Raw genomic sequence first — 14,472 nt, 5'->3', positions numbered from 1 at the left:
TGTGGCAGGCATACATTTTCCTCTATAGTCCATTATCTTACCACACACAGGTGAATGGATGGATTTACAACAGCAGACATGAAACTCCTCATTTGAGCAGGCCTAAACCACAATTAGTTACCCTCCAAAGTACAAGAGCCATTGTGGTACCGTGGGGATATCTTGCCATGCTGGCCATGGTTATGGTTAGTAAGGTTCATCAGTGGGTAGAACTGTTGATTGATTTTATGATCTTGGCAGCCTGCATACCACCTTCAGATATGATGAGACCTGTTTCCAGGAAGACAATTTCAGGTTACTTCTAGATGGATTCTTTAAGTCTTTTGACTGTAGGATGTCAAAAAGTTTGATTTTGAGTTAATCACCCCTCCTTCCATCTCCATGTTTCCCAATGGCCTCTGACTTCATCTCAGCATCCGAGTCCTACTGTGTGCTCTTTAGAGCTCTTCCTTCTACCATTGCCCTTCTTTCCTAGTTTCTGCAGTTACTCCAGGTTATTACACCAAAAACCTGGATCCAGGTTAGGCAAATGAGAGAATACAGTGTTTGTATTCCTGGGTGTGGGTTGTCTTACTAAGTAAGTATTCTTGCTCCACCATTTGAGTGTAAATTGTAGGACTGTACTCTTTCTTACAGCTGAAGAGGATTCCATTGTCCCTTTGTATCACTTCTCATTAGGCATCTGTCAGGCAAAAGCATTCAGTTCATTTTCTTTCCTAGCTATTGCAAATAAAGGGACGGTGATGGACCAGAGTCTGTGGAGCATGATGGATGCCATGACTGTTGGGCTGGACTGCTGATGAGTGGTATGTCTGGATTACATGGTGACTCCGTTAAAAATGCCAACACTTATTTCCATGGTGATGCACCAGCTTGCAGTCCCGCAGATAAAGAATGAGAGATCTGCACCCTGGTACTAGTTAACATACCAACATAGAAGGGAAAATGCCATGAGGTCTCTTAATAGGTAGAAGGAGATCACAAATTTGAAAGGAAGTTGGGGTCAGGTAAGGAATTGGAAGAGGTAGGAATAATATGTACTATTCGTGTATGGAATTTCAAAAATATTTAGATTAAAAATATTCTAGTCTACGTGTTTGCTCTGGCCCTCATTCATTGCCTAGATTTCCAGTGTCAAGCATAATTTCCCACTTGCTAAGTTGTTTTCAATGGGTGTTAAATTCAGTTAGATAGGGGTTGATTACTGCCAAGGTGGAAGTGTTCACACACACACACACACACACACACACACACACTCACACACACACACACACACACACACACACACTCACACACACACAAGCACGCCCGCACGCATGCACCCGTGCATTCTCCTACAACACACTTACAATTATTGTGCCATGCTGGACATTACTATGTCTCATAGGCATTATACCTGGGCAGGTCTCTGGATTATATCTGTCCTTTGGAAGCTTGCATGAAGCTTTCAGTTGCAACAAAATCTAGTCCTCAGGAAGGAAACTTCTGGGTCAGTTCTACCTCAGGGGTCTTTTACTCCTCTTATATAAGACTGCAAGACTGCCAACTGCTGGGAACAAGATTTAGTTCTTCTAATAATTCTAGTAACTCGAGGTTATAAAGGAAGGAGGCTTTAATGCCACCACATATGGCATATTTGAGGCTGGAGGTTGTGCAGCACCATGCAGTGGACCCACACCACTTTGCTTTGTTTATCTCACATTTAACATTGCTACTCTGCTAAATTCTCTTTTTTCTCCCTCTCCCTCCTTCCCTCCCCCACACAAAACATGCTACTGGCCTACCTTCTCTTTGAGCTTTATAATTTCTGTGAATTGTTTCTTGGTTATTCAGAGCCTTTTGGACTAGTATCTGCTTAACAGTGAGTACATACCTTGAGTGTTCTTTTGTGATTGGGTTACCTCACTCAGGGTGATACCATTGTGAGTGGGTTCATTTCTGGGACTTCTATTCTATAACATTGATCTACCTGGCTGTCTCTGTACCAGTACCGTGCAGTTTTTAATCACAATTGGTCTGTAATACAGCTTGAGGTACCGGATGGTAATTACCCCAGAAATTTTCTTATTGTAAAGAACAGTTTTTTCTATCCTGGGCTTTTTATTATTCCAAATGAATTTGCAAATTGCTTTCTAAGTCTATGAACAATTAAGTTGCAATTTTAATGGGAATTGCATTGAATCTATAGATTGCTTTAGGTAAGATGGCCATATTTACTACATTGATGCTTCCAATCCAAGAGCATGGAAGATCTTTCCATCTTCTGAGATCCTCTTCAATTCCTTCTTCAGAGACTTGAAATTCTTCTCATACAGATCATTCACTTGCTTGGTTAAGGTCACACCAAGGTATTTTATATTCTTTGTGATGATTGTGAAGGATATAGATTCTCAAATTTCTTACTCAGCCTGTTTATTCTTTGAGTAGAAAAAGTCTACTGATTTGTTTGAGTTAATCTTATACCCAGTCACTTTGCAGAAGTTGTTTATCAGCTGTAGGAGTTCTCTGGTGGAATTTTGGAATCACTTAAGTATACTGTCATGTCATCTGCAAATAGTGATATTTTTACTTCTTCCTTCTCAATTTATATTCCTTTGACCTCTTTTGGCTGTCTGATTGCTCTGCCTAGTACTTCCAGTTTTATACTGAATAGGTAGGGAGAGAGAGGGCAGCCTTGTCTAGTCTTCTTATGTCTTTGAAGAATGAGTTGGATAGTGTTTCTTCTGATTTTATTTTGTGGAACAGTTTGGAGAGTATAGGTATTAGGTCATCTATGAAGGTCTGATAGAATTCTGCACTAAACCCATCTGGTTCTGGGCACTTTTTGGTTGAGAGGTTTTTGACCACTGCTTCTACTTTTTTAGGGGTTATGGGGCTATTTATATGGTTTATCTGCTCCTTATTTAAATTTGGTACCTGGTATCGGTTTTGAAAATTGTCCATTTCCTCTAGATTTTTCAGTTTTGTTGAGAATTTCTTCAGGTTCTCTTGTTATGTCTCCCATTTCATTTCTGATTTTGGTAATTTAGGTACTCTCTCTGTGCTCTCTAGTTAGTCTGGCGAGAGGTTTATCAATCTTTTTGATTTTCTCAATGAACCAGCTCCTGGTTTGGTTGATTCTTGTATAGTTTTTTTTCTATTTGATTGATTTGAGCTCTGAATTTGATTATTTCCTGCCATGTACTCCTCTTGGGTATATCTGCTTCTTTTTGCTCTAGAGATTTCAGGTGTCCTGTAAAGCTATTAGTGTATGCCCTCTCCATTTTCTTTTTGGAGGCACTCAGAGCTGTGAATTTTGTTCTCTGTACTGCTTTCATTGTGTCCCATAAGTTTGGGCATGTTGTGCTTTCATTTTTGTTAAATTCGAAAAAGTTTTTAATCCCCTTTTTTATTTCTTTCTTCAGCAAGCTATTGTTGAGTAGAGCATGTTCAGCTTCCATGTGTATGTGGGCTTTCTGTTGTCTTTGTTGTTATTGAAGACCAGCCTTAGTTTATGGTGATCTGATAGGATGCATGGGATTATGTCAATGTTCTCATATCTGTTGAGGCTGTTTTGTGACCAACTATGTGGTCAATTTTGGAGAAAGTACTGTGAAGCAGCGTTATTTCCAATAGCCAGAAACTGGAAAGAAACCAGATGTCCTTCAACAGAGATACGGATACAGAAAATGTGGTACATTTACACAGTGGAGTAATACTCGTCTATTAAAAACAATGACTACATAAAATTCTTAGGCAAATGGATGGATCTAGAAAATAACACACTGAATGATCTAGCCCAATCACAAAACAGCACCCATGGTATGCACTCACTGATAAGTGGGTTTTAGCCCAAAAGCTTGGGATACCCAAGATACAATTCACAGACCACATGAAGATCAAGAAGAAGGATGACCAAAGTGTGGATGTTTCATTCCTTATTATAAGGGGGAACAAAACTATTCTCAGGAAGAATACAAAGTTTGAAGCAGAGAGTGAAAGAAATGCCATCCAGAGACAACCCCACCTGGGAATCCAGCCCATATACAGCCACCAAATCCAGACAATATAGCTGATGCCAAGAAGTGCATGCTGACAGGGGCCTGATATAATAAGTGTCTCCTGAGAGGCTCTGCCAGAGCCTGACAAATACAGATGCAGATGCTAGAAGCAAACCATTGAACTAAGAAAGGGGTACTTAATGGAGGAGTTAGAGAAAGATTGAAGAAGTCAAAGAGGTTTGAATCTTCTAAGAACAACATTACCAACTAACCAGAGCTCCCAGGGACTAAACCACTATCCAAAGAGTACTCATGGATGGACAGACCCATGGATCCAGCTGCACCTGTAACAGATTGGTTGGCTTTGTTGGGAATCAATGGGGAAGCTCTTGCTCCTTACAGTGCTTAATGCCACAGTGAAGGGGATTGCTGGGGCCATGAGTCAGGAGGGGATCTGTGGGTAAGCACCCTTATAGAAGCAGGGAGAGGGTAGATGGCATAGGGGATATGGAGCGGAATCTGGGAAAGGGAATCACCTTTGAAATGTAAATAAAATATATTTGATAAAAATTAAATATCAATGCTTCATACTGTCACCCTCTGTTCTACGAAGTAATAGATGATGACATTTTATATCACTTTGTATTTGCCTATTTGCTCTAACAGTATGACCCATGGCAGGGATTCTTATCCATATTATGTACCTCCATCTTCTCCCTAGCACTTAGAGCATATCATAACATTCATTAGAATAATGGAATAATTAATGAATAAAGAGGAAATGTTCTAACAGTTTTCCTCATCATAAACTTTTCATAACATATTTATATAAGATTAAAACTTTGATCTGGGATGTAGCCCAATTGGTAGAATGGTTGCCTAGCATATAAGAGACCTTAGGACTGGGTCCCACCATCAAACACTAGGCATAATAGGCTATGCTTGTGATCCCAGTAGAGGAAAGCATATCAGATTTCAAAGACAAAATCATCCTTAGCTCTCCACAAGTTTGAGGAGATCTTGGGCTTCATTAGACTATAGCAGCTATTATCCAAATATGGGCTCAAAATACATTATTGGTTTAGAGGATATATAACACCTTAAAGAATACAAAAATTTTTCCTTAATAATATGCTAAGTTTAGGCACAAATGTTTTTAAAAGGGTGTTCTATATCACTGTTATATAATTTCAGTAAAATAAAGTTTTAACCAGTTGTAACTTTTATTTTGATTAATATATGTCTATATAAATATTCTACCCTGTCAGCATTTGGGAATGTTTCAAGTAGTACAATTCTACACAAGACTAGTAATATTTTCAGGCTTGTATCAGATTGCATATAAAATAATTATATTTGTTTAAGAATGAACACCAATATTTCCACTCATATCATTATAAAATGAGGAAAAGAAGAACAGATGTGACTTTTGTAGCTGCTCTGTTGCCCTGAGCTTCATGACCAATCAGGTGACTGAGACAGTCCTTCTAGAACGCTGCAGTGCATTGATTGCAACCCCCACTTTGGTGTCTCTGCTGTCTGTAGTGACAGAATGTGAGTCCATTTCTCTCTTTGTCATCCAATCACTGCACACATGGCCTACCTTTTCATTTACTACTGACAAACGAAAGTGTCAGGAATTCTATGAATGATTACCAATTTACCTAAATGATCAATACTTACTGTCATACTATTTCCTTGGCTAAAAGGTTTTACGTCACTGAACTGTAACACTTCTTTGGTTAGAATTATAAACTTTCTAAGGAGCAAACTATCATACTCATGTATGTACTATATTCTAATGTATGAACTAAATAGATTAAAGCTCCGGGTTCCATGCAAAGCACAAATTGAACATGACTTCAGCACTGTTATTCTTTATGTTGGGTACAGTTTGGTGCAGCAGAATGACTCCATGATAAAGGTGTTTGCTGTCCAACTATGCAAGCCTCTCCTCTACTCCTTTCTCTGCTCTTCCTCTCCCCTCAGTTTTTCTTTCTTTCTTGCATCACACAGTCTTTCCCTCTTACTTGAGGAATTACCTATATCTCATTGTTCTGTTAGCACTCCTCTGGAGCATTACTTTGATTGCTAATAGATACAGGCGAACACACCTCTCAGCTCAATCCCTGCAATCCCTGTAAAGCTGAAAGGTAAGAGAAAAATTTCAAGCATTATCTTCTGATCTCCATATGCACAAATGACAGTGCTTTCTCCTCCTATCCCTGAATATGTAACACACACACACACACACACACACACACACACACACACACACACTCACTCACAAGGGGTGGGTACTAAATAAAATAGAATTTTAAGAAAATAATAATATTACAATAAAATCTAATTATTAGAAGGTTGTGTCATATAATCCAATAATATAAAATTAAATAACCTCTCACTGAAGAAAAAAATCTCATTGTAGATTATGGCTTTTATGAGCTGTGAGGTGTTAATTAAATGAATTTCCCAGTATAAAATTCTGTTTGTGGATTCCTCTGTCCTAATAGTTCAACATAAACAGATAATTTTCCTTTAACATATTGCATTAGGAATAACCATAAACTCTGGAGTCTAACTTCTTGAGTTCTTTCTATATTAGCCCTCTGTTGGACGAAGGATTGTTGTTTTGTCCTATTTAAAGTGTCCTTTGCCTTACAGAAGCTTTGCAAATTTATGAGGTCCCAGTTGTTGATTTTTGATCTTAGAACATAAGCCTTTAATGTTCTATTGAGAAAATTTTCCTCAATGCTAATGTGTTCAAGGCTTTTCCCCACTTTCACTTCTGTTAGTTTCACTGTATCTGGTTTATGTGTAGGTTCTTGATCTACTTGGACTTGAGCTTTGTACAAGGAGATAAGAATTGATCGATTTGTGTTCTTCTGCATGTTTACAACAAAGTGAACCAGCACCGTTTGTTGAAAATGCTGTCTTTTTTCCACTAGATGGTTTTAGCTCTTTTGTCAAAGTCCAAGTGACCATAGATATGTGGGTTTATTACTACATCTTCAATTCTATCCATTGATCTACCTGCCTGTCTTTTTACCAATACCATGCAGTTTTTATCACAATTGCTTTGTAATAGAGATCAGGGATAGTAATTCTTCCAGAAGTACTTTTATTGTTGAGAATAGTTTTTGCTACCCTGGATTATTTGTTATTCTAAATGAATTTACAAATTGCTCTTTCTAATTCTATGAAGAATTGAGTTGGAATTTTGATTGAGCTTGCATTGAATCTACAGATTGCTTTCAGCCTTATGGCCATTTTTACTATAATGATGCTACCAATCTATAAGCATGGGAGAACTTTCCATCTTCTGAGATCTTTTTTGAATTCTTGATTCAGAGACTTGAAGTTCTTGTCCTACAGAACTTTTGCTTTCTTTCTTAGAGTCACACCAAGGTCTTTTATAGTATTTGTGACTATCATTAATGTTGTGTTCCTAATTGCTTTCCCAGCTTGTTTATCCTTTAAGTATAAAAAGCTAACAGCCAGTGCATCTTTCTGCATGTTTTTGTCCTTGCATTTTATTTGGGTTAATTTTATATCCAGCCACTTTGCTGTTTGTTATTTATCAGGTTTAGCATTTCTCTGGTAGTATTATTGTAGTCACTTAGTATACTAACATATCATCTTCAAATAGTATTATTTTGACTTCTACAAAAATGGGGTACAGAACTAAATAAAGAATTCTCAACCAACAAATATTGAATGTCTGAGAAGCTCCTAAAGAAATGTTCAGCATCCTCAGCCATCAGGAAAATGCAAATCAAGAAAAAATCAAAACCCTGAGATTGCACCTCAAACCAGTCACAATGTCTAAGATCAAAACTCAAGTGCCAGCAGATGCTGATGAGGATGTGGAGAAAAAGAAACACTCCTCCACTGTTGGTGGGATTGCAAACTGGTATGACCACTCTGTAAGTCAGAATGGCAGTTTCTCAGAAAACTATACATAGTGTTACCTGAGGACCCAGGTATACCACTCCTGGACATATACTAAAAAATGCTTCAACATCTAACAAGGACACATGTTTCAACAGATTCATAGCAGTCTTGTTTATAATATTTAGAAGCTGGAAAGAACACAGATGTCTGCCCATGTAAACGCCTGACGTAGGTGTGTGTGCTCTCTTGGTGATAGAATAATCTACACAAATTCTTCTACCATTCAGCTCCATCCCATTTGCTCTTTCCATAGCCTCCTTTATTATCTCAAAATATGCAAAAGCAAATCCATGTGACCTCCCAGTTCACTGATCATAAACAACATTAACACCACTCAGAGGTCCATACCAAGAAAGCACTTCACAAAGACCTCTCTCTGTTGTATACAAACTGAGGCCAAATACTCCCAGGCAAGTGTTAGGGTCTGGGTGTGTACTGCTGCCAGTGTGCCTTCTCCTGTTAGGCACTGGAGAGTGACTCTGGTCCCTCCACTGCCGCCTATACTCTGGTGTGTAGGACCTACTTTGAGATCGTCTCCCATGAGAGTGCGACCTGGATGGAGTGTAGCATCTATGAGAATGCTTCCTTGACATGGATTTTGATCTTGATTGAGAATAGGATTCAGAATGTTTGGAGACTTTGACTGAGAGCAAGACTCTCTGCCCTCGAAGTTGTTCACCTCTACATCGCTCATGTTGGCCGGGTACTCCCGAGAACTAAGTAAGAGTGATATCTCACTGGGTTACTCAGTGAAGACGAACTATTCCTCATTTCAGTATTGTTTGGTTTTATAAAAGTAAAGGAAGAAAAAATATGTTTGGTGGATGTGTAGTCAGGTGTGGAGGAAAGGGAAGTGCCTCTTCGGGCCCATGCTGACGCATTTCTTCCTCCTGAGGGACCAGCCACATGATGACACCAGTATAGTATATAATATAGTTTATTCAGGGCATAGGGAAGGGAGTTGAGAGGGTAGTAGTGACAGAGAAAGGCAGAGAGAAAGAGAGAGAGAGAGAGAGAGAGAGAGAGAGAGAGAGAGAGAGAGAGAGAGAGAAGGAGGAATGGAGAGAGGGTAGAGCAGTAGCAGGGGACAGAGCAGAAGCAAGAAGGCAAGGGAGATAGAAGGGGGCAAGCAGCCCTTACCCTTCAGCAGTCTCCATTTTATAGTAAGTCAGGCACACTTTGTTATTGCCAGGTAACTGTGGGGCAGAGCCTAGACAAAGTGCTAACAAGTATAGAATGATGTAAGATGTCCACAGCTAAATAGTGTTTTCTACATGGAGGAGCATTGTATATGTTTGTTGAATGTGATGACATAAACTAATACTGGATCTCAAACTCAGTTTAGTTCCCAATTCACCCTTTTCCAAATATAGCTCATTTGTCCTTAAAGAAAAACAAACAAACAAACAAAAAAACCCCAAAAAAACAAAAAACACACTGAGAAGTTCTTGCCAGCTTATGCCTTTTGGAGAATGACCAAGCTAAAGAAACTTTTAGAGTTTAAAGTTAGCTTTAGAGCCTCCTCTAAATACAGTAATTGGTATTCACTTGGTATTAAATATGGGTGTTAATAAAACACACTGAAATGATTCCTATAAGATCTGTGCTTTTAATTAAAATTTAAAATCATAGTTGGTAAAATATTGAAATAAGCCAGTTTAAAAATATTAATTCCTCAAATCACTCAGCTCATCCAAATAACTTGTATACTTAGAAGCAATACTCAAGATAAGGAGGGTCTAAGATAAGGGTCTAAGGAGGGTGTCTGGGGGAAACATAATGCTTGTGAGTGTCAGGATTGGACAGGCCCTAAGATCGCATAAAAGACACTTAGGCTACAGGAAAGCACAAGTAATGTCATTCATAAGAATGGGTTTATGTGGCCCAGGCTTTCCCAGGATGGATCATTTCTGAACCTGCCTCTACCTGAGATCAAATGACTCTAACCTTATAAAGGACTGAAACCCCTCCCCCATCTCTCTTCTCTTCTTCTCTTGACAATGACCCCTGCCCCTGTTCTATTAAACCTTTTCACATGGAAAAAAGAAAAAGAATAGGTTTTATGGGCTAGAGAGATGTGGCTCAACTGTTAAAAGCTAGGCTCACAACTAAAAATATAAAAGTGGGTTTTATGGTCTAAAAGCAATGCTCAAGTTAAACAGAAAGGGTCTGGGATAGATAAGTAAATAAAAATATTCTGAAAGATATTCACAGAGCCTGTTTTATCATCAGACAGTGAAGGATGAGCAGGTTACAAAACTCCATCATTCCTGGCCTTCCACTGAGGAGGTAAGCTGTGTTTAACTTTCCTGGGTTTTCCAGTGTTTTTCTATGTGTACCACAATGAAAGAAACTTAGCCTTTGCAACTCACAATCAAATATAAATTGTGAGAGTTCTTTATTATGGAATACTGTATGTTGGGGGAAGTCTGTGAAAGGAAGATTTGTTGTATCTTTCACATTATGGTGGCACTAGTTTCAAATGAAGACTTGACAAGGTAAATAATGCTGGGTATTCTAAGAGATTACTATATGTTCTGAGGCACAAGAGTTACTATAGAAATGCTGGCCTATAACTTTCAAGAGGAAAATGTAGGATCTTAATAAGTTAACATTGATAATAATATCAGATTATTAATTGCTCTATAAAATTATTGATTTAATTTAATAATTTTTCTAATAGAATATAAAGAGAAATAGAAACTTCTACAGGAACGGATGGCTAGTGGAAAATAGTCACGCACACAGTTATCTGTGTGTTCCTTAGACATTGCTCACATAACTGAGAGCTTTGTTTTGCCTAACAAGTCCGAGGATAATTGAATGTGTGATTTCACAATTTGCTTCCTGTACAGAGGAAGGAAAGCCAACTATTCAGTAGATAGGTCATCAGTATGTACTTGTTCAAAATGAAATACTGGCTAATGTTTTATTACAAGATGGTGTCAAAATTGTTTTTCTTACAAAATAAACAGCCTGAAAAATGGATTTATTTAAAAGAATACTTTTCACATTCATTTAAAGATATCAATTATGATCCATATTGACTACATTTTGGCATTTAAAAATTTGAATTGCTAAAAATGATACTTTTAATATTTTTTCTTTATTCTTCTCTCATACAAAACATCATGATCTCATTCTACCCTCTCTCCACTCTTCCCAGCCCCCAATACTTCTCTACTCCAAGAATCCACTTTCTTTCAGAAAAAAGAAGACCTCCCAGATGTGGCTCCCAAATGTTATGAAAAGATGCAATTTCAGACTAGGAATAAACCCTGATATCAAGGCTAAAAGGTCAGTTAGTGAAGCATGGGCAGACTGAGGAATCACACTGCACAGACGCCTTGCCTCAAACAAGAATCTGATTTACTTTTCCCAGCCTTTATTTCATTTTAATTTTCTGACTTTTTTATCTGTGCTTGTCAGAAATTTATTTGAAATGTGATTATAATTTTACTTAATTATTCTTTGCCTTTGTGTTTACATTCTTTATTTGATATTTATTTTTAATACATACATGCATGTATGAATGTCAGCTTATTCTAGAATCCTAAAATTCTATAAGCAAATAACGTGGAATGGTGGTTGCCAGAGAATAGAAAGTAAAGTGGTAAGAAACAGATCAGGAGAAATTAATCAACGTGTGTAAGCATATTGATAAGATGGAAAAATAAGTTCTGGTGTTCTGTGACAGGTAGGTGATTATAGTTAAAAGCAATGTAATGGGCAATTTTAAACTAATCCAGAGAGGAAATTGTAATTGTCTCACGATAAGAACTCAATGTTCCAGATGCTATTTATATCATTTAGCAATGTGTTTATGCATTGAAACCATTGTATCCCAGGAATATGAACATTTCCTTTAGCCATGTGGATGTATACAGTACATGAAACGATCGTTTGGGTTCACATTTTTCTGAGGAATAGAGGCCAAACTCTGAATACCCTCTTATTGACTGACTATATGAATACCTACCGTCATGCATTCTTCCTCTGTTCCTTTGTTGTAAAAGTAACTTTTTGTTTTAAAAGATGTTAGTATCTCATAGGCTTACTGCTGAATTAGATTACCCTTCTAGTTTTTTCTAAACTGTGATTAGCTGGTTCAACTCAGCTGTTCTGGCTCAAACTCCTCTCCACGATTACTGATTCATTCTGGCTTCTATTAGCTTCTGACTGAATTGCTCTGCTAGGCCTCAAACTGACTCTGGCAATCTGTCTTAATCTTCTGGTTCCTTTTAATTCTCAGGCTTTTTCTGTCTTCACCTGCAACCTGTCTGGGCAAAACTGCCCTGGTAAATATGTGCATTCTCTTTTTTCTGTTGGTTTCTCTCAGTAGAGTTGGAAGACCCCTATCTCTGACTCATGCCAAATCTTGCCCTGATCCATCAATTAGACTTCACTTTTATACATGGATGCTTCCTTCTAAAGTACTGAGAGCATTTCTGTATTCCAACCAGAGAGATTAAAGGTGTGCTATTCCAGATGGATCATACAAACCTTAAAAGTCTTTGGATGTAAAATCTTGCCAAGCAGCCATGTTCCTGAATCAAAATTCCTCTACAATATGTATATTACATTAACTGTATCTATTGGCCACAGTGTTTGAAACGGTGTTCTATCTAGTGTGCATCTACTTTCCAATAAGATTACTTTATAATGATCTTAATCTCTCTTAATACCAATGTAATAACTTGTGAATTCCTTTTTATACTTGATACTTGTATGTAATTTATGAAATATTTGCCTGCTATATGATAAAATATACTATGGTACTGATGTCTGTACAGATGTGTTAAATGTGCATACTATATCAAATCCAACATTCAATATTTCTGTATGGGAATTGTAGAAATGCTCTGGTAGAGACAAAACACTGCTCCTTTGGAGGGTCTGTGTTCAAGGACCAGCACAAATGTTAGATGATTGAAATGACCTGAAACTACAGATCCAGGTGATCTGATAGGTTTTGGCGTCCCTAGGCTTTAGCATGCATGTGAATATACCCCCACATAGACTAGACATGCTTATGCATAATTCAAAGTGAAGGAATGTAAAAACAAAAAATTCTATATAATTAGTAATTGACTTTTGAAAAGAAAGACACCTCTTTTTCTATACTATAGTATCAACTTCATCACAAATCAGCTTCTCTAGAAGTTTCTGGCTTCTCTATTTTGATCTACTGGCTCTTTTTGTAAGACCTGTGTCAACATTTTAGCTTTAAATCATTACAGTGTAATGATTTAAAGCTAAAAAAAAAACAGTATTCCTTGTTCTTCATAATTTTATTGGCTGTTTCAAGCCATTAATGTTTCTATAAATCAGTTTATCAATGTCCTATGGTTCTATGCTGAATATTTAATTAGAATTACATGTACCATAAGAATTTATATGTCTACATTGAACCAACTAATACATACCCTTTTATATCAGTAATAATTTTAATCCTGTCAAAAATCATTGTGGCTTACTGTGTAGATGGAGATGTGAAGAGAACTTAGTCCTAAAAATTGAATATTTTATTGCTTTTTAAATTGATTATTTATGTTATGCATATATGTGTATGGAAGCAGGCACACATGTATGCATACAGACATACCTGTTTACACATCGATGTCAGAAGACAACTTGTGGGAGTAAGTTTCCTCCTTCTTCAGTCATGTGAATTCTGGAGTCAAATTCAGTTCATGAACATTGGTGAAAGTATCTTCAGCCAGAAACCATTCTAGGCTCCCTTGATTCTGAGTGTAATCTCTAGCATCTGAAGAATATGCTATTTTATGTATGATTCTGGTTTATAGTGATATAAAGTTTTCTTATGATTTGATATCTTAGTAAGACTACTGAACACCCCTGCCGGGAGGAAGAGGAATCAGGGTTGAGTCTATTTTTGATATTTCCTTCACAGGCCCGAGGATATGAGAGGTTATAATAGTAGAACTCTGGGAGCCTAGGGCATTCATAGTCATAAAATGGCCTTAATTAGAGAAAAAGTAAATATTCTCCCATCCTCATGACCAAATGTAGTTTGGTAATTTTATGTATGGGAACAGAGAACAAGGGACCCAGCATGAGAAATGCACTGAATATTGCTGAGTTTCATGTTCTTAAGTAAAACTACCATAGTTTATAGAACTGTCTGTGGACTTAAAACTATACTGACAGGGTAGAGATAAGCAGGATTTAAAGTCGTGGAGCTTCTAGGGTTCACACTCTGAGGAAAGGAAGCTCCAACTCGGATTTGTGTTAGATCCTCTTGATTTGACTAGGGCAGGGTAAGGGGGAAGTCAACTATTTAAGAGTCAGGAAGGTGAAAGGTGTGAAGGTCAGTCAAACTAAGTGAGTACAGATATATTGATTTTTTTCCTGTGTTAATCCTCATTAACTTAGCAAAATTTACTATTAACTTTAATGGTCTGAAAGTTGTGTCTGGATTGTTAAAACTGAAGTTGGGCTGCCATGGTATATTTTTTACTTTATGTGTTCTTTTACAACTGTTTGCATTTCCAAGTATTTCCATCTGGGCTTATGT

General features: G+C 37.4%; 1 protein-coding gene and 1 pseudogene across 2 annotated transcripts in view; one reads left to right on the top strand and one right to left on the bottom strand.

The window, feature by feature from the left end:
• NRXN1 (neurexin 1) overlaps positions 1–14,472 on the top strand; it is a 1,029,777-nt gene that overhangs the window by 123,869 nt on the left and 891,436 nt on the right. The gene's annotated exons all lie outside the window — the stretch shown is intronic.
• On the bottom strand, positions 6,072–8,628 carry LOC308418336 (transformer-2 protein homolog alpha-like; annotated as a pseudogene). Its single transcript has 2 exons — positions 8,010–8,628; positions 6,072–6,126 (listed from the first exon to the last, which is right to left on the bottom strand). The product of its transcript is annotated as a transformer-2 protein homolog alpha-like (transcript).

Source organism: Micromys minutus, assembly GCF_963924665.1.
Source record: "Micromys minutus genome assembly, chromosome: 3".
NCBI lineage: Eukaryota > Metazoa > Chordata > Mammalia > Rodentia > Muridae > Micromys > Micromys minutus.
This window is presented reverse-complemented; position numbering and strand designations above follow the sequence as displayed.